We start from the raw sequence: 27,888 nt of genomic DNA on the forward strand, positions 1-27,888 counted from the left end.
TCAATTCAATAAACAAACATGTACTGAGCAGCTATTATAATCAATATTCTAAGCATTGAGTAGGTAACTAGCAATGAACAAAATATAATAAAACCTTTTCCCCCAAGTACTTAACCTTCTAGTGATTTAAATGAGTTCAAACTCTGCACATAGCTATTGAATGAATAGTAGCTTATAATGTTAAATGCTAGATTAGGTTGCCTTTTTAATACCGGCTCTATAATGAAGTACCTGTGTGACCTAGGCAAGTCATTTGGTCTTTCTGTGCCTAAATTTCTTCATATATAAAGTATGGATAAAAAGTCTTATTTCTTACAGTTGTGAAGACAAAAATTTCACCATTTATAAAGCATTTTGACTTACCTGTAGAAAGTGTTCAATAAATGTTGGGTGTTAGTATTTTAAGAAGAAAGGAACCATTGGATAAGTCAGTCTAGCATGATTAACATATTGAATGCATTTGGTTTATCTTTTGTTTTTCACTAATTTACAGAATGACTATGGTATACTTTACATTTCTTGACCTCTCTTTCTTCATTTTAACACAGAGGATAGCTTATCATTAAAGTTTCTTCAATCTCTATCCAATTTTACATCTTTAAAATAGTCCATAACTTTTTATGACTTAGCTGAGTTTCTAAAGGCCAGGTCACACTCCTTCATACTTAACTTTGAAGAGAGTCTAGTGCAATTGACCCTCTGTATCCACAAATTATGCATCTATGGATTTAATCAACTGAAGATTGAAAATACCTGGGGGAAAGAAAAAAAAAAATTCCAGGAAGTTACAAAAAGCAAAACTCGAGTTTGCCACACAGGAGTAAATACTTACATAGCATTTACATTGCATCAGCATTTAGAGCTAGTTATAAAACATTCATATTCTATTAGGTGCCACAGGTACTCTAGAGGTGATTTGATGTGTGCATGTGAATGTGCACAGGTCATATGCATTAGTTTTAGTTCAGTCGCTCAGTTGTGTCCGACTCTTTGTGACCCCATGAATCGCAGCATGCCAGGCCTCCCTGTCCATCACTAACTCCTGGAGTTCACTCGGACTCACGTCCATCGAGTCAGTGATGCCATCCAGCCATCTCATCCTCGGCCGTCGCCTTCTTCTCCTGCCCCCAATCCCTCCCAGCATCACAGTCTTTTCCAATGAGTCAACTCTTCCCATGAGGTGGCCAAAGTACTGGAGTTTCAGCTTTAGCATCATTCCTTCCAAGGAAATCCCAGGGCTGATCTCCTTCAGAATGGACTGGTTGGATCTCCTTGCAGTCCAAGGGACTCTCAAGGATCTTCTCCAACACCACAGTTCAAAAGCATCGATTCTTTGGTGCTCAGCCTTCTTCACAGTCCAACACTTGCATCCATACATGACCACTGGAAAAACCATAGCCTTGACTAGACGGACCTTAGTCGGCAAAGTAATGTCTCTGCTTTTCAATATACTGTGCTATATGTAAAAGACTTGAGCATCTATATAGATTTTTATACCTAAGGGGTATGCTGGAACCAATCCCTCCACCCCAGTCATGGATACTGAAGGATGACTATACAAAATATTGACTCCTTTATATTTATTTTCTGTTTGCTGAAAATGTAAAGCTATTCCTTAGCCAAAATTTTTATTACAATACAGGTAACATTTGTACCTAAGATAGAAACCCACCAAGAACACACTCAAATAATGTGTTCTGATGGAGGAACACAATTCATTAAGGTGCTACTAGAAAGCTGTCCTTTGAAACCAGTCTTGTGAAGTCAGCAACAGAAAATGAAGCTTGACAGGAATTAGAGGCCAGATGCCTTACTGTTTTTTTTTTTTTTTCCCCTGATTTATTTTTTTCCTTCCCTCACAGTGAAGTTGGGGTAGCTGTTTGTTGCCCATTGACAGGAAGTGACTCAAGAAAAAGACAACTAGAAATTGCTTTCCTATAAAGATAAAGTAAAAGCTAATTTACCACTGTCTTACTGAATCTCATGCTTCACTTCAACAGATCAAGGTGGAGTTAGTGATCAGAGAGATCAAATGCTGAAGATGTCAAGGAGATAGTAAGCAATTGCCCTATTGATTGCTACTGATTCTAGTAAAATTAGTTTAGACCTCTGACAATTTTGGAAAGAGTTTGGTTATATACAACAGTTTGATGTCAAGCTTTAAGTTTAACAAAGATATTTTCAAATTTCTGCATATATTTTAAATCATGGTTCAAATATATACATACCTGCAAGTACGCATATGTATATATACACATATATATATATAATTTGCTTCACCCTTTACTTATTATTGACAATAAATGAAAATCATTAAAATTTTGCTATCTTAAATAACTTGAACATGCCCATTACAAAATACAAATTGTTTAGTTTTTGTATTTTTTTTCCATAGATAAGTTCTCATATCAATGTTTAGTCACAGGGGAGAACAACAAACTCGATTTTTTAAAAATCATGTTTTCCTCCTTTTTAATTCCCTGGTGGCTCAGGTGGTAAAGAATCTGCCTATAATGTGGGAGACCTTTGTTCAATCCCTGGGTTGGGATGATCTCCGGGAAATAGCATGGCAACACACTCCAGTATTCTTGCCTGGAAAATCCCAAAGGACAGAGGAGCCTGGTGGGCTACAGTCCATGGGTTTGTAAAGAGTTGGACACAACTAGGCATGGCTCAACTGAACCATTTTCTGGAGTTTGGGTACTAAGTTATTTAAAGACTTGTACTCATTTAAAGTACAATTTCATGCCAGATAAAAAATATCACATAGGGATCATTGATGTCAATAATTTAAATGTAAAAAAGTAATTACCAAGATACATTTTCATTGTTCTGAGCAGCTTAGTTTCAGTGTATCCATGGTATACATTCAGTGTACTCCATTAGATATCCAAAAGCTAGGCTACATTGTGAAAGAATATATAATTCTTGTAATAGCCCTTCAAGAAAGGCACTGTTGCTGTAGTTCATGATTACACAAGAATCAAGATCTCAGAGAGAACAAATGAATTTGCCCAAAACATAATCATCTGTGGTAAAGCCAGGAAAATAACAGGTTTTTTAGTATAAAATGAGTAAGTTGTAAGATTACATATGTGCATGAAACTTGACTCGCATCAACCTACTTATTATTTCTCTCAGTAGACATCTTCACTCTCTGCTGTGAATTTGTACATTTCTTCTTTGTGGATATATTTCTTCATACCAGAAAGCCTTACATATCTCTCTATTCATTTGACATCATCTATCAATTTAAAGAAGCAACAGTTAGAACTGCACTTAGAACAACAGACTGGTTCCAAATCAGGAAAGGAGTACATCAAGGCTGTATATTGTCAGCCTGCTGATATAACTTATATGCAGAGTACATCATGAGAAGTGCTGGGCTGGTTCAAGAACAAGCTGGAATCAAGATTGCCAGGAGAAATATCAGTAACCTCAGATATGCAGATTACACCACTGTTATGGCAGAAAGCAAAGAAGAACTAAAGAGACTCTTGATGAAAGTGAAAGAGGAGAGTGAAAAAGTTGGCTTAAAACTCAACATTCAGAAAACTGAGATCAAGGCATCCAGTCACATCACTTCATGACAAATAGATGGGAAAACAGTGGAAACAGTGACAGACTTTTTTTTGGGGGGGGAGGCGTCCAAAATCACTGCAGATGGTGATTATAGCCATGAAATTAAGACTCTTGATCCTTGGAAGAAAAGCTATGGCAAACATAGACAGCATATTAAAAAGCAGAGACATTACTTTGTTGATAAAGGTCCGTCTGGTCAAAGCTATGGTTTTATCCAGCAGTCATGTGTGGATGTGAGAGTTGGACTATAAAGACAGCTGAGTGCCAAAGAATTGATGCTTTTGAACTGTGGTGTTGGAGAAGACTCTTGAGAGTCCCTTGGACTGTGAGGCGATCCAATCCATCCATCCTCAAGGAAATCAGTCCTGAATATTAATTGGAAGGACTAATGCTGAAACTGAAACTCCAATACTTTGGTCACCTGACATGAAGAACTGACTCACTGGAAAAGACCCCGATGCTGGGCAAGATTGAAGGTGGGAGGAGAAGGGGACGGTAGAGGATGAGATGATTGGATGGCACCATCAACTTGATGGATATGAGTTTGAGCATGCTCTGGGAATTGGTGATGGACAGGGAGGCCTGGTGTGCTATAGTCCATGGGGTCTCAGATTCAGACACAACTGAACTGATCCATTTAAAGCTCTGCTTTACAGATACCTCATTTTTTAAAATAGGTTTTATTTTATAGAACAGTTTACTAAATAGTTACCATGTATACATGTATACATATCCTTTCACTTCCACTGGGGATATACCCCGAAGTGGAATTACTTGATATGATAATTCTAATGTTTAATGTATTGAAGAGCCAGCCACCTGACTGTTTTCCACAGCAGCTACATTATGTTATATCCCCAACAGCGGTCGTATGAACTAATATACTGAATAAATTAGTATACTTAATATACTAGTATATACGGAACTAATGATATTGTTAAAGTTTACAGTTCATTAAGATTTCATTAGTTTTTACGTAATCTTTCTTATATATTCTAGGATATCACTCAGGATTCTACCCAGCATTTAGTTGTCATGTCCATTTAGGTGCCTCTTGGCTATGGTAGTTTTCTCAAACTTTGATGATTTTGATAATATTGAAGAGTACTAATCAGATGTTTTGACATATGTCCTGCTGTTGGAATCTGATGATCTTCTCATAATACTAGGGTTATAGGTTATTGGGAGAAAGACAACAGAGGGAAAAGTCCCATTCTTACCGTATTATATCAAAGCACATACTGTGAACAGGATTTGTGACTGTTGATGCTGACTTTGATTGTTTGACTGAGATCATATTTGTTAGGTTTCTCCACAGTGAATTTATTCTTTTTGCTCTCTTTCCCATTATATTCTCTTTGGAACTAGATATTTCTTCTCTTCATCCCTCAAACATCTTTATTACTGCTTATCCCAGGAGGTGGGGGCTGATTTTCTATTCTTATTATAGTGAACTCTTGTTGGACAGAGGATCAGCTTTGATCCTAAGTGCCTATCACCTATTTTATTGTATAGGGAATACCCAAGTAAATATTTGTTGAATCAAGAGATGTTTTCCAATATTAAAAAAAAAACAACTGAAAACTAGTTTTAATGAGCCGATATGGCATGATTTTTTTTTTTGGTCATAAAATTAGAATATAGCCTTAAAATGTATGAGTTTAGTTTTTACATTTCTTTAACAATTATGGAACATTGATAAAAAGCAAATTTCTAACATTTTAAAGTAATAGAATGACATAAATATTACACAAAAATCAAGAAATAAAACTGGAAAAGTTGAGAAGATGTTCTTATCAAAGTGGAAGGCTATTTTCATAAAGATAAAAGCCTCTAGAAAAATTATATTATGAGACAATTCATAAAAAAGCAGAATACCTTAATATGGATCCTATTCAGCATGATTTCTTCTCAAAATATTTTAATTACATTAAGAAAATAAAATCTAACATTTGCTTCTAACCTAAAGAGTGGAAACTTTCTCTAATATGTCTGTCTATGGCAAGGAATATCTCATGTGAAAGTTACATATAATTCTAAGAGTAGTGTTTCTTATTCTTTGCATTTCTATTTTGATTCCAAAATTACACTTTAAAGACTTTCTTTTTTAATCCTATAAGTGAAAGTAGTAACACTGCCTTTGAGGTAAGTAATCTTCAAGAGAGAAATGACATACTCATGAATGGAGATGTATTTCCTCAGAGGCTTTCCTATTTCACTTGTCTTAAAACATTGCATTTTGCATTTGTTAGAAGTCAGGCTTATGTTGAAGATAATATTTGGGCTTATTCTATTTTGGACTTGGAAATTAATCATCTGCCACACAGTAAGAAAACTTTCCTTAATGTGAGTTCTTATTCATTCACAAAATGAAAATAAACATCTCCATGTTTCATAAATCTGAGTAAGCTAGCCCTAGATGTGCATTTTGTGTATGTGTGCGTGTGCATGTGTTTGTGTGTATGTGTTTATTTCCTACTGGACCACTGATACTTATTTTAGTATTTTCAGGTCCAAATATTTCAAATTAATCTTATAGACACTACTCTAGCAAAAATCAAATGATTGAGAACAGTTATACGTATAAAAGTGCTTCCTTGGAATTCTACTCTACTGGTTATTAAGGTTGTAGAATTTATTGTTATTCAATAGCCTTATACCCTATAACAAATACAGCAGTGAACAAAGGCAAAGAATGATAGCCATTGTTTATTACTAAAGTTGTATGCCATATAAACAACTCATTATTAATTAATTCTTGTCTTCCCTCCAGAACATGTATGTTTTTACTTGAAATATAAATAATAAATACTATTACTTTCTGGAATTTTTAAAGAGCACTTGGTAGATGATACTTTAGTTTTAAGATGATTTCTGTTATAATCTGTTAGATTTCTGTTAGATAAACTTTTTTTTATGTATTCCTCTCATCAGGATGGAGAACTGTATTGAACAATCATAAGTAAAGACTGAAATCTTATAGACTTTAGCTTGAATTCTTATTTATTATGAGTGCTGAGAGAGAGTACAAATTATTTTAACTCTTTGACCCTCAGTTTCCTCCTCCATTAAATAAGGAAGAGAAACAAAACATATCTTGACATAGATGTAGATTTGCAGTGAAGATAAAATGCAAATATGCATGGAAAGAACAATATTTGATACATTGTTAGAACTAGTAAATAACAAATATATAAAGTAAGAGTAGGGAGAAATAAAAAAGAAATCATATACTCAGATATTCTACAAGGATATGGAAAGGATATGTGTCCCCGCATCCATAAATCCAATGTTCATTGTTCCTGTTGAACTTTGCTCTTCTATATTTGCCCAGTTTCTCACTTCCCTTTCAGAATCTTTAAAAATATAAAGAAAAATTGAATACATACTATATATAATATAGGAAAGGGAGTAAGTATTCTAGGGGTGTATATTTTTCCTGAAGTATGGTGCTTTCTCTTTATAGAGTTATCAAATATCTGAAACTCTGATGATGTATGCCCCAGTATAGAAGTGAAAAGCAAAAGTAAACTCAATTAATGAGAGGATGTAATAAATGTAAACAATGACAAAACATATCACATATTCCAATATCATTTTGTAGTTTATATGAGATTATTGTGTAACCAGATACCTTTTTATGCATTGGAATTTTTTAAAATATCCACAGCTACTTGTTTATCTAATTTTACTGCTTCAAAGAATTGTTATTATAAAAAATATTCTCCAGATGTAGTGAAGGAAAAGACAGTAGTAAGTCTTTTAATTTCCTAATTACATGTGCTAAACAACCTGCTGCAAGTGTTTTAGACCTCCTGAAATTGGATGCCACTTTTTAGCGGCCCTAGAACTTAGAACCACACCACACTAGTTATACCTAACATGGGTCAAATGGGATGAGGAGACATGAAGGAAAGTCTTCCTTCTGAGAGGCAGGCCTCAATATTGAATCCCTTCTATTCCAGTGAAGTGAACTCTGCTAGGGCAGAAAATGTGGCAGATACAAGATGTATAACTTGAGAGTTGTGAGCATCTAATTAGCTAACAAATGTCCCAAGTAGGTAAAGTTTGGAAAAATAATGAAAATGTGCCGTAGATACAAGTTCAGATCATTGAGTAGAGTCAGTTTCAGAGGACATGGAGAACTAGTAGGCTGTAAACTCCTTGTTTACAGGATTTTGGCTTAATCTTTATTGCCCCCCTCCAAGGCATTTATGATAGTATCTTGATCAGTATTGCAAACACATTAAATTCAAATAAGAGTTCATTCAAAAGTTACTTAGACTATATTTTTCTCGTGTGTTCTCTTTTCTCACCTGTCATTTGAAGTTTTGATATAGGGAAACAAAGTTTTCTACTGCTGTGTGGAAGAAAAAAATGACTGTTTCTACATTCTTAATTGGAGAAGGAAATGGCAACCCACTCCAGTGTTCTTGCTTATGATTGATGTTACCTTCTTTTTTCTAGTCTTGATATCTAAGTAAAATATGTTTTCCCCCTAATTTCTGTAAAATATATAAAGACAGTTGAAAACAAAAATTATAGCATTGCTCTGTTAGATTTATAATATAAATAGCTATAATACACCTGACAACTATAACATTAAGTGCTGGGAGGAAAGGAGAATAAATTGTGAGATCTCTGCATTGCATGTGAACTAATAAAATATTAACTCTTACTGGAATCTGAGAACTTAAGTACATAATGTATTCCTAGAGCCATCTCTCTCTAATACACACATATACACACAATCAAAAAGGGTATAGTTTAAAAATATGAAAATTAATTTATTTAAAATTCACACAGTCCAAAAGAAAACAGGTTTTGAGGAGCATAGGAAGAAAACATTGAGGAGACAAATGTAATCTTGTTATTATCTTCTTATTATCAGAGATTATCTGATTGTGCTATGTCCTGTCCTTTCTCCGTTTTGGATCTTTTTCACATCCTATTCTTTGTTAAGCACTGTTTCTCCTCACTCTGCCTGGTAAATTTCTATCTAGCATATAGGTCTCAACTTGGATGGAAATATTCCAAAATACCACTAATAATTTTTCCCATTGAACCTGGTATTCCCCCTATCATAACACAAACTATTTGGTATTGTAATTATTTACTTGTCTTTATCCCTTGAGCCTGTAAATGCCATAGTGTGGATACCTTATGGATAAAGTGGAATAAATGAATAGTGAATGGTTAAAGAAGCCAGGCACCATGCTAGGCATCTGGATAATGAGATGAAAGACAGAATCTCTGCTCTCAGTGAATTCATAGACTAGTTGAGGAGACAGATAAATTAAGCCAATGATAATACTAATATATTGAACAGTATACAATTGTAATGGCTCCTTCGAACTTTACTTGGAACCATTTACATTTTCTAAATGTCTACACCCACCAGATATTTCTACTAAATAACATAACTTAGGGTTTTTTTCTTCCAATGTTTTATGTATGCCTTTGAATATTTCTAGAATTTATGGATACTTCAACAATCACAAAAAACATTAAAAACATTTTCCCAGCCTATGCTGGACCATGGTATTCTCTCCTTTCCCTAAACTTCAATTGCACTTCTAGTACTACAATCCATTGGTTAACCATGTATAAAGAGTTGGTTAATTATTTATATATAATTATATCCACTTCTAGATTTAGAACTCTTGGAAGATGGAGAAATTACATACCTTATCTTGAATATATGAAAACTCTTGAAATACCCATCAAGGAGTAGAAAAATATCTCGCTCATAGAAGTTTAATCATAATTGATTTTTAAAAAATTATAAGGTGTGTTATCAGTCCTTTCTATTTTCATCCTGTTGAATTGCTTGGATTCATTATCTATGCTCCAGTTTTGCTTTGTAACATACAGAGCACATTTATTCTGAACAGTTGAAGACTAGTGTTTTATTTATATTAATTACTAACTTTACATATCCCAAGAATTGTGGCTAACACTAATTTTGGCTAACATCTTCTGCCATTTAACCCTTCCATTAACCCCATGAGACTGATACATCTAGTAACTTCATTCTGCCTCTGAAAAAGTAGGTTCCAATATGTTTGTCATCAAAAATGGTGCTTTATAAGAAATGTTTATTATGTGTTGAGTTTTTGTTGTTTTGTCTAGTTGTGGCAGGGGCAGGGCTCTTCTCTGATTGTGTGATGCAGGCTTCTCATTGCAGTGGCTTCTCTTACTGCAGAGCACAGGCTCTAGGATGCCCAGGCTTCTTAGTTGCAGCACCTGGGCTCAGTAGTTGAGGCTCGTGAGCTCTAAAGCAAAGGCTCAGTAGTTATGGCACATAGGCTTAGCTACCCCGAGGCATGTGGCATCTACCCAAACCAGAGATCAAACCTGTGTCCCCCGTATTGGCAAACAGATTCCTAACCACTAAGACCACCAGGGAAGCCCTCCAAATTGTGCTTTTAAACTACTATACTATACTGCCTTGTTAACCTCTGTTTATATGCTTCACAATTTAATATTTATTTATTATTGTGTAACCATAAAGAGTATAAATGTGCTCAGAGTTCTGTAATGTAAATTTACTGCTTGGGTATTTTTTTAAGTATTCTGACTTTTTCCTGCCACCCTTTATGAAAACTGCCCAGAGACACTATGATTTTATCAAATTTTAAAACATAAGTAAAAATATCATTAATATATTTTAATTCTATATTAAGCATATGTGGTCATGCATATGCCTTCCTGATATAGCTGTGTTGTTTAGAATTAGTAACTAACATATTTCCATTGAGCTAAATTTGTAATTTTATCCATGTTTCCATTGTAACTCTTTAACCAGAATTTTCAGATTCTTTCCTGCAAATTCTACATTCTATAATCTAGACAGAATAATGGGCCCAGTTGAGATCACTAAGATCATTACATTTTTGTCATATTCTTTCTCATATAGTAGGTGAAACTAATAAAAAATGTACTAACATAAGATAAAAGCCAGCTGCGTATTTCAACACAGCAATTGAATGCTATCCATCAAGGTACTCCTTGCTGTCAGAAAAGAAAACTAGAAGTTTCTGTATGGAAGAAAATAAGACTTAAGATAAATTAAAAAGCTTAATCTATAAAAGAAATATACTTCTGAAATTTGGGAAATGAACTAGGAAAAAAAAAAAAAAACCTAGGAACACGGTTTGATAAGGCCTGTCTAGACATTGATATCTCGACTGTGAATAGTGAATATTGAATAATAAAAATGGAATGAATAACATTATGATAAGATCAGGTAAATTCATGAAAATATAAATCAGCAAGAGAGAACAAAATTGCTGTGGCATTGTTATTTTAAGGGCTGAATACAAATGTGGGCTGGATCTTTTTTTGGTAAACTCTCCACTCAGCTGAGCACTTATTATAATGCCTACAATGAAAACCACTGTTCTGTTTTAGTCTAGTTTTATTATGGATTTTAGACACTACCTACATTATTTTGTATTCTTAATAAAATCTACTTTTTTACTATTATAAGTACAACATGCTTATTATGAAAATTTAGAAACTTTAGAAATATATAAAAAGACAGTAAAGTTCACCAGGTAGTGGTTATTCTCAGAGTGATTCATGTTTAACATTTTTATTTCTGGTACTTAAACAAGATATTAAGAATTCTCCAGTCTAAAGAAAACAATAATGAAAACTTGCTTCTTTGTTTTTATGCTGATTTATTCTTTTAAGGTTTCTATTTACTTGTTTAGTTTTTATTATAATCTGTTAATATTAAAGTATATATATATATATATATATTAACATTATAACAGATTATGATTGCAGAGGTAAATATTAGGAACACAAAAAGTTCTATTCAAAACTATAAAGTGTGAGTGGATACTAATTTTTATCCCATTATAGGCTGTCTTCTACATTTACATGAGATTAAATAACTGACTATATTAACTGGGAGGTTTACACTCATTTTATTTTTTGGGGCTCCAAAATCACTGCAGATGGGGACTGCAGCCATGAAATTAAAAGACGCTTGCTCCTTGGAAGAAAAGTTATGACCAACCTAGACAGCATATTAAAAAGCAGAGACATTACTTTGCCAACAAAGGTCATCTAGTCCAAGCTATGATTTTTCCAGTAGTGATGTATGGATCTGAGAGTTGGACTATAAAGAAAGCTGAGTGCCAAAGAACTGATGCTTTTGAACTGTGGTGTTGGAGAAGACTCTTGAGAGTCCCTTGGATGCAAGGAGATCCAACCAGTCCATCCTAAAGGAAATCAGTCTTGAATATTCATTGGAAGGACTGATGCTGAAGCTGAAACTCTAATACTTGGCCACCTGATGCGAAGAACTGACTCATCTGAAAAGACCCTGATGCTTGGAAAGTTTGAAGGTGGGCGGAGAAGGGGATGACAGAGGATGAGATGGTTGGATGGCATCACTAACTTAATGGACACGAGTTTGAGTAAAGTCTAGGAACTGGCGATGGACAGGGAGGCCTGGCGTGCTGCAGTCCATGGGATCACAAAGAGTCAAACATAAATGAGTGACTGAACTGAACTTACACTCATTATATCACAGCCTGGCCTACTGGAGCTATGTGTCACTTTGGGGAAAGGCAACATAGTTCAGGCCTCATGCATTCAGACAAGTGGCATGAGCTGTTAAAAGTGACATAATTTCCCAATGTCTCTTTTTTCTATAAATTCTAAAATTGACCACAGGCATGTTTTTTTCTTAATGTAAGAGGATGTACACAAACTTCCTTGGGGTTTTGCTGCTACACTCTATAGAAGCAAATATCTGCTAATATTGGAAGAGATAGAAACCAAGGTCTATAATGATAGACCTGCATCCATAGAGGAACAGCGAATTGTTAGGGGAAACTATCATTTTCAATGGGTATAGTGTCTGGTTTGCCTTGAGACATTAGTTTCACCCTCACCAAAATTTTTACAAACAACTTATTCTATTATTTCTTTCTTCCAAAAATCAATGCTTCTCAAAGTGTGATATTTGAATTACCAACATGGGCTTCACCTGGGAGCTTGTTAGAAATGCAGAATCTCAGGAACTATCCCAGATTTTCTGAACCTACAATTTAACAAGTTCCCTGGATGGTTTATTCTACATTAACTGAAGCCCTAATAACTCAGATCTCAGCTTGTAGTGCCTCCTTAAGGAAATCTTTAGTAACATCCTTGATTGAATCCAATGCCTTTTAAAGTCCGCTATAGCTCTAAGTTTGTCTCATCCGTGGTTCTTACATCGCAATTTCATTTTTATCAGTCTGTCTTTTGACTAACTCTCCAGTAGACTACAGTCCAGGATGAAACTTGCTTTTGATCATCGTGGATACCTGGTACAGAATTGTGTTGGAAATGGAAGTTACACATAGCTGTAATAAATAAAACCATATTTATGATTCAGGGGCTTATGATCAGGATGAGATGTAAAGGTTTTCACATGAAAAGACATTTCAGGACTTGCAAGATTAAGAGACAAAGGGGTGAACCACATCCTGATTGAGAGCGCTAATTTTCCAAGTCTCCAAAATAAGAAATGAGATATTTTAGAAGTGCATTTTTCATTCAGTGAATATTTACTAATATCTTCTATGTGTCAGATATTCTGCTAAGACAATAAGGATATCAGACAGATCGAATATCTGCCTTTGCAATACTTTCACTCAATTATTTCTAATTTGTAATATGTCTAATAAACTACTTTTTATGACACAAAGAGCAGAATTGAATTTTCCTAGAAGTCAATTAACTCAATTGCTGTCATAATAACTGTATGTTGTTATTTTCCTAATGTGACATGGAGAAAGAAGATATGCTTTGAGATTTAGGATTAGAGTATTTTTATAACATGTGTTATAGATTTCCAGTATTAATATATATTCTTTTGATTATGCCTTGATTCCTAAATACATATGACAGAACATTATGAAGTTACATTCTTGGTAAATTTACTTAATCTTTTTTTTTTTTAATTTTTGGTTTGGTTTCTTAAACAAGCTGGGTTCAAGATACTTGTCATCTAAGAAATTATTTTAAATGCCTTGTCTATTTACAAGTGACCAATCTGATCACATGGGCCACAGCCTTGTCTAGCTCAACAAAACCATGAGCCATGCAGTATAGGGCCATGCAAGATGGATGGGTCATGGTGGAGAGTTCTGACAAAATGTGGACCATTGGAGAAGGGAATGGCAAACCACTTCAGTATTCTTGCCTTGAGAACCCCAAAAATAGCATGAAAAGACAAAAAGACAGGACACTGAAAGGTGAACTCCTCAGGTCGGTAGGTGCCCATTATGCTACTGGAGATCAGCGAAGAAATAACTCCAGAAAGAAAGAAGAGACTGAACCAAACCAATAACAATACACAGTTGTGGATATGACTGGTGATGGAATTAAAGTCCTATGCTGTAAATAACAATATTACATATTGCATAGGGACCTGGAATGTTAGGTCCATGAATCAAGGCAAATTGGAAGTGGTCAAACAGGAAATGGCAAGTGTGAACATCAACATTTTAGGAATCAGTGAACTAAAATGGACTGGAATGAGTGACTTTAATTCAGATGATCATTATATCTACTACTATGGGCAAGAATCCCTTAGAAGAAATGGAGTAGCCAATATAGTCAACAAGAGTCCAAAATGCAGTACTTGGCTGCAATCTCAAAAACGACATTGTGAGCTGTTTGTTTCCAAGGCAAACCATTTAATATCACGATAATCCAAGTCTATGCTCCAACCAATAATGCTGAAGAAGCTGAAGTTGAACGGCTCTGTGAAGATCTACAAGATCTTATAGAACTAACACCCCCCAAAAATGTCCTTTTCATTATAGGGGACTGGAATGAAAGAGTAGGAAGTCAAGAAATACCTGGAGTAACAGGCAAATTTGGTCTTGGGGTACAAAATGAAGCAAGGCAAAGGCTAGTAGAGTTTTGCCAAGAGAACACACTGGTCATAGCAAATACCCACTTCCAACAACACAAGAGAAGTCTCTACACATGGACATCACCAGATGGTCAATACCGAAATCAGATTGATTATATTCTTTGCAGCCAAAGATGGAGAAGCTCTATACAGTCAGCAAAAACAAGACTGGCAGCTGACTGTGGCTCAGATCATGAACTCCTTATTGGCAAATTCAGACTTAAATCGAAGAAAGTAGGGGAAACCACTGCACCATTCAGGTATGACCTAAATCAAATCCCTTATGATTGTACAGTGGAAGTGAGAAATAGATTCAAGGGATTAGATCTGATAGACAGAGTGCCTGAAGAACTATGGACAGAGGTTCATGACATTGCACAGGAGGCAGTGATTAAGAGCATCCCAAAGAAAAAGAAATGCAAAAAAGCAAAATGGTTGTCTTAGGAGGCCTTGCAAATAGCCATGAAAGAACAGAAGCAAAAGGCAAAGTAGAAAAGGAAAGATATACACATTTGAATGCAGAGTTCCAACGAATAGCAAGGAGAGATAAGAAAGTCTTCCTCAATGATCAGTGCAAAGAAAAAGAGGAAAATAATAGACTAAGAAAGACTGCAGATCTCTTCAAGAAAATTAGAGATACCAAGGGAACATTTCATGCAAAGATGGGATCAATAAAGGACAGAAATGGTAGGGACCTAACAGAAGCAGAAGATATTAAGAAAAGGTGGCAAGAATACACAGAAGAATTATACTAAAAAGGTCTTCATGACTCAGATAATCACAATGGTGTGATCACTCACCAGGAGCCAGACGTCCTGGAGTACAAAGTAAAGTGGGCCTTAGGAAGCATCACTACGAACAAAGCTAGTGGAGGTGATGGAATTCCACTTAAGATATTTCAAATCCTAAAAGATGTTGCTGTGACAGTGCTGCACTCAAAATGCCAGGAAATTTGGAGAACTCAGCAGTGGCCGCAGGACTGGAAAACATCCATTTTCATTTCAATCTGAAAGAAAGGCAATGCCAAAGAATGCTCAAACTGCCTCACAATTGCACTCATCTCACACGCTAGCAAAGGAATGCTCAAATCCTCCAAGCCAGGCTTCAACAGAACATGCACCATGAACTTTCAGAGTCAAGCTCAGTTTAGAAAAGGCAGAGGAACCAGAGATCAAATTGCCAACATCCTCTGGATCATTGAAAAAGCAAGGAAGTTCCAGAAAAATATCTACTTCTACTTATTTTTTTAAGTTTTTAATTTTTTTAATTTTAAAATCTTTAATTCTTACATGTGTTCCCAAACATGAACCCCCCTCCCACCTCCCTCCCCATAATAAGTCTACTTATTGACTATGCCAAAGCCTTTGACTGTGTGGATCACAACAAACTGTGGAAAATTCTGAAAGAGATGGGAATACCAGACCACTTTACCTGGCTCCTGAGAAATCTGTATGCTGGTCAGGAAGCAACAGTTAGAATTGGACATGGAACAAAGGGCTGGTTCCAAATCGGGAATGAATATATCAAGGCTATATATTGTCACCCTGCTGATTTAATTTATATGCAGAATACATCATGAGAAATGCTGGGCTGGATGAAGCTCAAGCTGGAATCAAGATTGCTGGGAGAAATATAAACGCAGATGACACCAACCTTATGGCAGAAAGCAAAGAAGAACTAAGGAGCCTCTTGATGCAAATGAAAAAGGAGAGTGAAAAAGTTGGTTTAAAACACAACAGTCAGAAAGCTAAGAATATTGCATCTGGTCCCATCATTTCATGGCAAATAGATGGGGAAGCAATGGAAACAGTGGCAGACTTTATTTTGGGGGGCTCCAAAATCACTGCAGATAGTGACTGTAGCCATGAAATTAAAAGATGCTTGCTTCTTGGAAGAAGTTGTGACAAACATAGACAGTATATTAAAAAGCAGTGGCATTCCTTTGCCAATAAAGGTCCATCTAGTCAAAGCTATGATTTTTCCAATATCCATGTATGGATGTGAGTTGGCGTATAAAGAAAGCTGAGTGTGGAAGAATTGATGGTTTTGAACTATGTTGTTGGATAATACTCTTGAGAGTCCCTTGAACTGAAAGGAGATTCAACCAGTCCATCCTGAAGAAATCAGTCCTGAATATTCATTGGAAGGATGATGCTGAAGCTAAACTCCAATACTTTGGCCACCTGATGCGAAGAACTGATTCATTGGAAAAGACCCTGATGCTGGGCAAGATCGAACGTGGGAAGAGAAGGGGAAGACAGAGGATGAAATGGCTGCATGGCATCACTGAGTCAATGCACATGAGTTTGAATAAACTCCAGGAGTTGGTGATTGACAGAGAGGCCTGGCATGCTACAGTCCATGGGATGTAAAGAGTCAGACGCAACTGAACAAATGAGCTGTTTACAAAAACAAAGATGTTGTGAAATATGATAAAAGAATTATTACTGACATAAGTTAGACAAGGCCCTTGAATTACTCCTCTGTGAACATAATTTAAAGTATTTGTGCACACTTATATAGATAGATATACTCCTCTTAGTCCAAGAAAACAGAACCAGATGTTTTTTTCCAGCCCCACTCTTAGGATATGAGTATTCTACATGTGACTGTGAAATTGAGTCATTGGTAGAACTTGGTACAGATCTTAAGAGCAGGGTGTGAAGAGGAGGAGAGGATGTCATCTCAGACTCCCCTGGATATTTTGCCCCAGGAAGATGAATATAAGTGCAGTCAGAAGTTGATGCGTTGATTGCCCAGACTTGTACATATAGAGCTATGAAGCCTCCTTTTTCCTAGGCTTCAGATATAATCAAACTCCTATCTGACAAAGTAGATCTCATGGGTCCATTTCCCACTTCTATACAGATTATTCCCTAGGTAATGAAAAAATAAACTCAAGGAGAAGGAGTTTGTCCTCACCCTTTGAGGCACAGTGCTATACTAATTTCCCTTCCTGTTGGTAGGATTGTAGCCTTAAGTACCTCAAATCCTGTTTTACTGATTTAACCACTTGGCAGAATATACTTAATTATTAATTGATTAATTCCTTTTAAAAATAACCCAAAGTGATCAGACCTCTGAAATGACCCAATGCAGATAAGATCTAAAGCCTTCCTCTGTAGCTGACCCCTTTATTCCAAGCTGATTTTCTTCATAAGGCCTGAGGCAAGGAAGACTGAGTTAGCACTGAAGTTTATCTAGGATCTTTTTTTAAAAAAATTTATTTTATATTTGTGTATAATTGATGTACAATGTTGTGTTAGTTTCAGGTTTACAACAAAGTGATTCATATATATATGTATATTCTTTTTCAAATTCTTTTCCCATTTAGGTTATTAAAGAATATTGAGCAGAGTTCTCTGTGCTATACAGTAGGTTCTTATTGGTTATCTATTTTAAATATAGTAATAGTGTATAGCAATCTCAGACTTACCTAGAATCTTAACAGAAGCCTTGAGATATTTCTTGTTGACTCTTCTTGGGACTCAGCACGTCTCTAACTTTCATCACTAAGGTTCCTCTTGCCTCTTCTATAGCTCTAAGCCCCAGGTTTTTTTTTTTTTTTTTTTTTTAAGATTATTAGAGAAGAAAATGGTAACCTATTCCAGTATTCTTGCCTGGAGAATTCCATGGACAGAGGGGGCTGGCAGGCCACAGTCCGTGGGATGGCAAAGAGTTGGACATGAAGGAGCAACTAACACAATTCTTTTTCACCTTTCTTTCAGAAGAGTTCATTATAATTATATTGCATCTGTACCTCTATCTTTGAAGAACATATTTAATGAGCCTAAGTAATGGAAATTGGGCACAATTAGGATTTCTATGGTATGAAATTTGACTCATAGTGAAGAATCAAAATAATTTTTCTTGCTAAAATACTTTCATTAGAAAGATAAGCTTGAGCTCATATTTATTTAACATTATAGTTTCAAATATTAAGAAGTATGGATTTTATTAATCCATATTTCCTGGAGCAGGAACTGCAACCCACTCCAGTATTCTTGCCTGGAGAATTTCATGGACAGAGGAGCCTGGCGGGCTATAGTCCATGGGGTTGCAAAGAGTCTGACTCGACTGAGCAGCTAACACACATGGATTTTATTATTCTTACAGGTCATCAAAATGATATACAAAATTATAATGCAGTTTACCCCTGAACAACACAGGTTTGAGCTGCATGGGTCCACGTATAGATTCTTCTCAAGAGTAATACTGTAGTACTGGGCTTCCCAGGTGGCTCAGTGGTAAAGAATCTGCCTGCCAATGCAGGAGACATAGAAGCTGCAGGTTTGATCCCTGGGTTGGGAAGATCCCCTGGACGAGGAAATGGGAACCCATTCCAGTACTCTTGATTGGAAAATTCAATGGACAGGGGAGCCTGGTGGGCTACTGTCCATGGAGTTACTGAGTTGGACATGACTGAGCAAGCACACATGCACTATACATTACATGATGCATGACTGAATTCATGGATGCAAAATTATAGATACAGAGGGTTGAATAGCCAGATTTCCCTATGCAGAATGTTGACACCTCTAACCCCTGTTTTGTTCAAGGTTAACTGTCTTAATCTCAAGTTTTATATATTCTTGTCTTCCAATGTAGGAATATATATAATCTGCTCTTGTGGATATCACTTGTTTTAAATATACTAATCTTTTTCTCAATTTTCTTTCTGTCTGTACTACCTCTAAATAATAATTAGATTTTCTTATTTTTCTTTTTGGGAAAAATACTTCATATTTCTTTTTCTGATGGTCACATATGTTTTTCTCAATTACACTTACATGCACCAACAATTTTTTCTTAAGTAAGAAAGAAAAAATAAAAGGAACAAACCACAAAATATATCCCCCTTAATATATTATCTGGTTGTATACTCTATTGTCTTTCAATCTCAGAAGTTGAAGTTTTAATTATAACTATGCTTTTCAATTAACCACATCTCAGAACTGCATTATTAAGTGTTGTCTCAACTATATTCATGATTATATACAATTATACTGAAGGCAAGAAGAAGATAAAGAGATTAAAATACTGGGAAAACACTGAGTAAAATGATTAAAATGATCTTCACCAGAAAAACATAAGACCTATTGAAAAGACACTTTTGTTTTTATGAATTCCCTCAGAAAGCACCCTGAAGTGTAAAAATGCTTGTTTTGATTATAATGAAGACCCAGTAAAGATGCCATCTGGTTCCTATTTTTTCATTAATAATTTTTGAAATCAAAGAGATACACATACATGTGTTAGAGTCAAACATCCCTGTAAAGCTCAAAAGAATAAAAATGTAGTCACATCGTACATTCCACTCATCCCTGATCTCTGTTCCCTAACGATACCACATTTCAAACTCTTCTTTAAAAATCTGAATATTAATAATATAACAGGCTTAAATTAATATTTTTTAAATTTTTTCAGACTAAGGTGTTATTGACTAGCTTTTAACTGGAAGATGACTCTTTTGCTTATACACATTCTTTCTACATAATTATATTCAGTTATTGTTTAAATATTCACTACTTAATCATTATCTTTTACACTTCTTCAGAGTTGAGCCAAGTACTATATTACAAACATTTCTTTTATATTATTATTTTCTAATATTTTAATTTCTTGATCATATACTTTCAAAAGCCATTTGTATACTTTCTTCAGCTTAAACTGATTGCATTGATATTATCCTGAGACTTCATTCACCTGCCTTCTAGACAATCTCTTTGCTAAAGTTTGGCAAAGTTTACTTTATAAGCTACTTTCTCTTTGGTGAAATACAAAAATCCTATTGAATTGATTTTTACTGTATGAACCTCCTGAGAAAAAATGGCTGGGAGATATATTTTTGGTGTCCTCATGTATCTGAAAATATCTTTATTCTACTTTCTCTGTACATACAAGAGACTAAAAATCATTATCTATTAGAATTTGGGCATTTCTTCATGGCTTTGTGAATTCCATTGTAACTACTGAGTTTTATTTAATACCGTTGTGATCCCTGATGCTTTGTAGTTTTTAATAGTAATTTGATTGAAATATAATACATATACCATACATTCCACCCAATTATATTATAAAATCCATTTTTAGTATATTCACAGGGTTGTACAACCACTACTACAATTTTATATTTTTATCATACCAAACAATAACCCTGAACCCATTAGCAATCACTTCCCCTGTCTTTCCAGTTTCCACAGTAATAGGTAATCATTTTTACTGATGTAACTGTTTGACACAATTCATATAAATGGAATCATACAATATGCGGTCTTCTATGATTAGCTTATTTTACTAGCTTAACAGTTTCAGTGTTCACTAATGTCATAGTTTGTATCAGTACTTTGTTCTTTTTTGTTATCAAATAACAATCTATTGTATGGATATATCTCATTTTGCTTACCCCTTTGTTCATTTAAGGGCTTCACTTGTAGCTCCATCATTAAAGACTCTGCCTGCAGTGCAGGAGACCCAGGTTTGATCCCTGGGTTGGGAAGATGCCCTGGAGAATGAAATGGCAACCCACTCCAGTATACTTGCCTGGAAAATCTCAGGCAAATCTCTGTCCTCTGTCAAACAGAGGAGCCTGGTGGGCTGCAGTCCATGGGGTCACAAAGACTCAGGCACAACTGAGCGACTAACACATAAACTTACCTACTTTGTTCATTTAAGGACGTTTAAATTGTTCCCAAGTTTTTGACTATTATGAATAACACTACTATAGACATTCATGTACAATTATCTGTGTGTTCAACTTTCTTCTGGTAAATACCTAGGAGAAGAATTACTGAAACATTTCGGAGAAGGCAATGGCAACCCACTCCAGTACTCTTGCCTGAAAAATCCCATGGACGGAGGAGCCTGGTAGGCTGCAGTCCAGGGGGTCACTGAGGGTTGGACACGACTGAGCGACTTCACTTTCACTTTTTACTTTCATGCATTGGAGAAGGGAATGGCAACCCACTCCAGTGTTCTTGCCTGGAGAATCCCAGGGACAGGGGAGCCTAGTGGGCTGCCGTCTATGGGGTCACACAGAGTCAGACATGACTGAAGTGACTTAGCAGGATGGTAACTTTATGTTTTACTTTATAAGGAATTGCCAAAATGGTTTCCAAAATGGCTGGATGCTTTATATTTCCAGTAGAAGTGTCATAAGTGTTTCCATTCATCTACATCCTCACCAACACTTAGTATTGCCTGGCATTGTGATTATAACTGTGCTCATAAGTATGAAGTCGTATTTTCATTATGGTTTTGATCTGCATTGGCCTAATGAATTCAAGTGTTGAATACTCATTCATGTGTTTAATGTACATTTGTTAAATTTCTTTGGAGAATTGTGGATTCAGATCTTTGTCCTGTCTTTATGTTGGGTTTTTTGTGTTTTTATTATTAAATTGTAAGAGTTGTTTATAAAAAATATAAAATCATAATATAATGATTATGTTATTTATCAGAATATATATATCTTACCAGATTTTATTGGGACATGTTTTATCCCATTCTGTGATCATCTCTTCATTTTCTTGATAGTATGCTTTAAAGTGTAAAAACATTGTTTAGTTTTCCTGAGTAAAACATCTCTTTTCCCCCCCTTTTTCACTTGTGCTTTTGATGCTCTATTTAGCAAGGCTTTGCTTAGCTCAGCGACTCAAATATTTACTCCTAACTTTTTCTTCTAAGAGTTTTATTCTTTTAGCTCATTTTCTGAGGTATATAGTTGGAGTTAAAATTTTTTATGGGGCATAAGGCAGGTTTCCAACTTCATTTCTTTCCTTGTAGATTTCCAATTGGACTAGAGTTATTTGTTGAAAAATACTCTTCGTTACTGAATTTTTATTCTAAACTTCTCTGAATATAGATATAAGAGTTTATTTCTGGAGTTTCCAGTGTATTCTATTGATATATGTCTCTATCCTATGGCTGTACCACACTGTCTTGATTATTGTAACTTTACAGTAAATTTTCAAATGGGAAAATGTGAGTCCTCCAAATAATTTTCATTTTAAGATTTTTTTAAATTTTAAATTGTTAGTTTATTTTACTTTACAATACTATATTGGTTTTGCCATACATTGACATGAATCCCCATGGGTGTACATGAGTTCCCAAACATGAACCCCCCTCCCACCTCCCACCCCATATAATCTCTCTGGATCATTCCCGTGCACCAGCCCCAAGCATCCTGTATCCTGCATTGAACATAGACTGGCGATTTGTTTCTTACATGATAGTATACATGTTTCAATGCCATTCTCCCAAATCATCCCACCCTCTCCCTCTCCCTCAGAGTCCAAAAGTCTGCTCTACACATCTGTGTCTCTTTTGCTGTCTCGCATACAGGGTCATCATTACCATCTTTCTAAATTCCATATATATGTGTTAGTATACTGTATTGGTGTTTTTCTTTCTTGCTTACTTCATTCTGTATAATCGGCTCCAGTTTCATCCATCTCATTAGAACTGATTCAAATGTATTCTTTTAATGGCTGAGTAATACTCCATTGTGTAGATGTACCACTGCTTTCTTATCCATTCATCTGCTGATGGACATCTAGGTTGTTTCCATGTCCTGGCTATTATAAACAGTGCTGCGATGAACATTGGGGTACATGTGTCTCTTTCAATTCTGTTTCCTCAGTGTGTATGCCCAGAAGTGGGATTGCTGGGTCATAAGGCAGTTCTATTTGCAATTTTTTAAGGAATCTCCACACTGTTCTCCATAGTGGCTGTACTAGTTTGCATTCCCACCAACAGTGTAAGAGGGTTCTCTTTTCTCCACACCCTCTCCAGCATTTATTGCTTGCAGATTTTTGGATCGCAGCCATTCTGACTAGTGTGAAGTGGTACCTCATTGTGGTCTTGATTTGCATTTCTGTAACAATGAGTGATGTTGAGCATCTTTTCATGTGTTTGTGAGCCATCCATGTCTTCTTTGGAGAAATGTCTATTTAGTTCTTTGGCCCATTTTTTGATTGGGTCGTTTATTTTTCTGGAATTGAGCTGCAGAAGTTGCTTGTATATTTTTGAGATTAGTTGTTTGTCAGTTGCTTCATTTGCTACTGTTTTCTCCCATTCAGAAGGCTGTCTTTTCACCTTGCTTATATTTTCCTTTGTTGTGCAGAAGCTTTTAATTTTAATTAGATCCCATTTGCTTATTTTTGCTTTTATTTCCAGTATTCTGGGAGGTGGGTCATAGAGGATCCTGCTGTGATTTATGTCTGAGAGTGTTTTGCCTATGTTCTCCTCTAGGAGTTTTATAGTTTCTGGTCTTACATTTAGATCTTTAATCCATTTTGAGTTTGTTTTTGTGTGTGGTGTTAGAAAGTGATCTAGTTTCATTCTTTTACAAGTGGTGACCAGTTTTCCCAGCACCACTTGTTAAAGAGATTGTCTTTACTCCATTGTATATTCTTGCCTTCTTTGTCAAAGATAAGGTGTCCATATGTTTGTGGATTTATCTCTGGGCTTTTGGATATTTTCTAGACAGGAAACACAAAAAGGGTGTATAAACCTGAACCCAAAACAATAAAGTAAATGGCAATGGGATCATACTTATCAGTAATTACCTTAAATATAAATGCATTGAATGCCCCAATCAAAAGGCAAAGACTGGCTGAATGGATACAAAAACAAGACCCCTATATATGCTGCCTGCAAGAGGCCCATGTCAAAACAAGGGACACATACAGACTGAAAGTGAAGGACTGGAAAAAGATATATCACGCAAATAGAGACCAAAAGAAAGCAGGAGTGTCAATACCCATATCCAATAAAATAGACCTTAAAACAAAGGTTGTGAAAAGAGACAAAGAAGGCCACTACATAATGATCAAAGGATCAATCCAAGAAGAAGATATAACAATTATAAGTATATATGCACCCAACATAGGAGCACGGCAATATGTAAGACAAATGCTAACAAGTATGAAAGGGGAAATTAACAATAACACAATAATAGTGGGAGACTTTAATACCCCACTCACACCTATGGACAGATCAAATAAACAGAAAATTAACAAAGAAATGCAAACTTTATATGATACAATAGACCAGTTAGACCTAATTGATATCTATAGGACATTTCACCCCAAAACAATGAATTTAACCTTTTTCTCAAGTGCTCACGGAACCTTCTCCAGGATAGATCACATCCTGGGCCATAAATCTAACCTTGATAAATTCAAAAAAAATCTAAATCATTCCAAGCATCTTTTCTGACCATAATGCATTAAGATTAGATCTCAATTACAGGAGAAAAACTTAAAAATTCCAACATATGGAGGCTGAACAACACGCTTCTGAATAAATCACAGAAGAAATCAAAAAAGAAATCAAAATATGCATAGAAATGAATGAAAATGAAAACACAACAACCCAAAACCTGTGGGACACTATAAAAGCAGTGCTAAGAAGAAAGTTCATAGCAATACAGGCATACCTCAAGAAACAAGAAAAAAGTCAAATAAATAACCTAACTCTACACCTAAAGCAATTAGAAAAGGAAGAAGTGGAGAACCACAGAGTTAGTAGAAGGAAAGAAATTTTAAAAATTAGGGCAGAAATAAATGCAAAAGAAACAAAAGAGACCATAGCAAAAATCAACAAAGCCAAAAGCTTGTTCTTTGAAAGGATAAATAAAATTGACAAACCATTAGCCAGACTCATCAAGAAACAAAGAGAGAAAAATCAAATCAATAGAATTAGAAATAAAAATGGAGAGATCCCAACAGACAACACAGAAATACAAAGAATCATAAGAGACTACTATCAGCAATTATATGCCAATAAAATGGACAACGTGGAAGAAATGGACAAATTCTTAGAAAAGTACAACTTTCCAAAACTGAACCAGGAAGAAATAGAAAATCTTAACAGACCCATCACAAGCATGGAAATTGAAACTGTAATCAGAAATCTTCCAGCAAACAAAAGCCCAGTTCCAGATGGCTTCACAACTGAATTCTATCAAAAATTTCGAGAAGAGCTAACACCTATCCTACTCAAACTCCTCCAGAAAATTGCAGAGGAAGGTAAACTTCCAAACTCATTCTATGAGGCTGCCATCACCCCAATACCTAAACCTGACAAAGATGCCACAAAAAAAAGAAAACTACAGGCCAATATCACTGATGAACATAGATGCAAAAATCCTCAACAAAATTCTAGCAATCAGAATCCAACAACACATTAAAAAGATCATACATCATGACCAAGTGGGCTTTATCCCAGGGATGCAAGGATTCTTCAATATCTGCAAATCAATCAATGTAATTAACTACATTAACAAATTGAAAAATAAAAGCCATATGATTATCTCAATAGATGCAGAGAAAGCCTTTGACAAAATTCAACATCCATTTATGATAAAAACTCTCCAGAAAGCAGGAATAGAAGGAACATACCTCAACATAATAAAAGCTATATATGACAAACCCACAGCAAACATTATCCTCAATGGTGAAAAATTCAAAGCATTTCCCCTAAAGTCAGGAACAAGACAAGAGTGTCCACTTTCCCCGCTACTATTCAACATAGTTATGGAAGTTTTGGCCACAGCAATCAGAGCAGAAAAAGAAATAAAAGGAATCCAAATTGAAAAAGAAGAAGTCAATCTCTCACTGTTTGCAGATGACATGATCCTCTACATAGAAAACCCTAAAGACTCCACCAGAAAATTACTAGAGCTAATCAATGAATATAGTAAAGTTGCAGGATATAAAACCAACACACAGAAATGCCTTGCATTCCTATACACTAATAATGAGAAAGTAGAAAAAGCAACTAAGGAAACAATTCCATTCACCATTGCAACGAAAAGAATAAAATACTTAGGAATATATCTACCTAAAGAAACTAAAGACCTGTATATAGAAAACTATAAAACACTGGTGAAAGAAATCAAAGAGGACACTAATAGATGGAGAAATAAACCATGTTCATGGATCGGAAGAATCAATATAGTGCAAATGAGTATACTACCCAAAGCAATCTACAGATTCAATGCAATCCCTATCAAGCTACCAGCTGTATTTTTCACAGAACTAGAACAAATAATTTCACAATTTGTATGGAAATACAAAAAACCTCAAATAGCCAAAGCAATCTTGAGAGAGAAGAATGGAACTGGAGGAATCAACTTGCCTGACTTCAGGCTCTACTACAAAGCCACAGTCATCAAGACAGTATGGTACTGGCACAAAGACAGAAATATAGATTAAGATTATTTTTTTCTGACTATTCCATGTTTCTTATATTTCTACATGAATTTTTATATGATTTTGTCAATTTATGTAGAAGATAGCTTAGATTTTCCTAGAGATTTCACTGAATCTGTAGATCAATTTGGAATGTATTACCATTCTAGTAGCATTAAGTTTTCTAATCTGTGAATATGGGATTCTTTTTTCATTTAGTTGGATCTCTAAATTTTTTCCAGTGATATTTTGTATTTTTTCAGTGTATAGGTCTAGTGCTTCTGTTTTGAATTTATATTCTTTATGGTACATATTTTACATGTACTTTTTGAAAATTACATCTTCAGATAGTTCATCACTAGTGTATACAGATATGATTGATTCATGCATTTTTTTTCTTTTACCATGCAGACTTGTTGAATTTATGTATTAGTTCTAATTGATTTTTTGCCATTTATTTCTTAGGATTTCCATATGTAAGATCATACCATGTGTAAATAGAGATAGTTTCATTTCTTTCCAGTCAGGATACCTTTTATTTCTTTTTCTTGCTAGTTAGTGAAATCTTAAACAAGTGACAGCAGTAAGCATCTTTCTCATCTTCCTAATATTAGCAAAATCTTCAATCTTTTGCTTTATAAGATGGTAGCTGTGGCTTTTCAAAAGGGTCTTCATCAACCAGCCTCTAAGAGTTTCCCTCCTATACAACATGAGATCCACTCATACCAAAATTTGTTTTAATAAGGCTGCCTTAGAGAGTAGGATGTATGGAGACAATAACATGGAAACTTACATTACCATATTTAAACTAGATAGCAGGTGGGAATGTGCTGTATGACTAAGGAACTAAAACCAGGACTGTGTAACAGCCTAGATGTGTGGGATGAGGAAGGAAGTGGGAGGGGTGTTCAAGAGGGAGGGGATATAGGTATACCTGATGATTTGTGTTGATGTTTGGCAGAAACCAACATAATACTGTAAGTGGTTATCCTTCAACTTAAGATAAATTTAATATTAAAGTAAAAAAAGAAAATAAAATACAATGTGCCCTGGAGTTCTGCACTTAGCAATCTATGTGTTTGAAATGCAGCCTCTTTGATCATAATCCATCTCATTTCCTTCACCCTTTGGCTTATATTTTACTTTCTTGTACCATAAAGGCCAAATCAGGCAACATGCACT

General features: G+C 35.2%; 1 protein-coding gene across 1 annotated transcript in view; it reads left to right on the forward strand.

The window, feature by feature from the left end:
- LRP1B (LDL receptor related protein 1B) overlaps positions 1-27,888 on the forward strand; it is a 1,961,274-nt gene that overhangs the window by 702,406 nt on the left and 1,230,980 nt on the right. The window lies entirely within an intron of this gene.

Source organism: Ovis canadensis, chromosome 2, assembly GCF_042477335.2.
Source record: "Ovis canadensis isolate MfBH-ARS-UI-01 breed Bighorn chromosome 2, ARS-UI_OviCan_v2, whole genome shotgun sequence".
Taxonomy (NCBI): domain Eukaryota; kingdom Metazoa; phylum Chordata; class Mammalia; order Artiodactyla; family Bovidae; genus Ovis; species Ovis canadensis.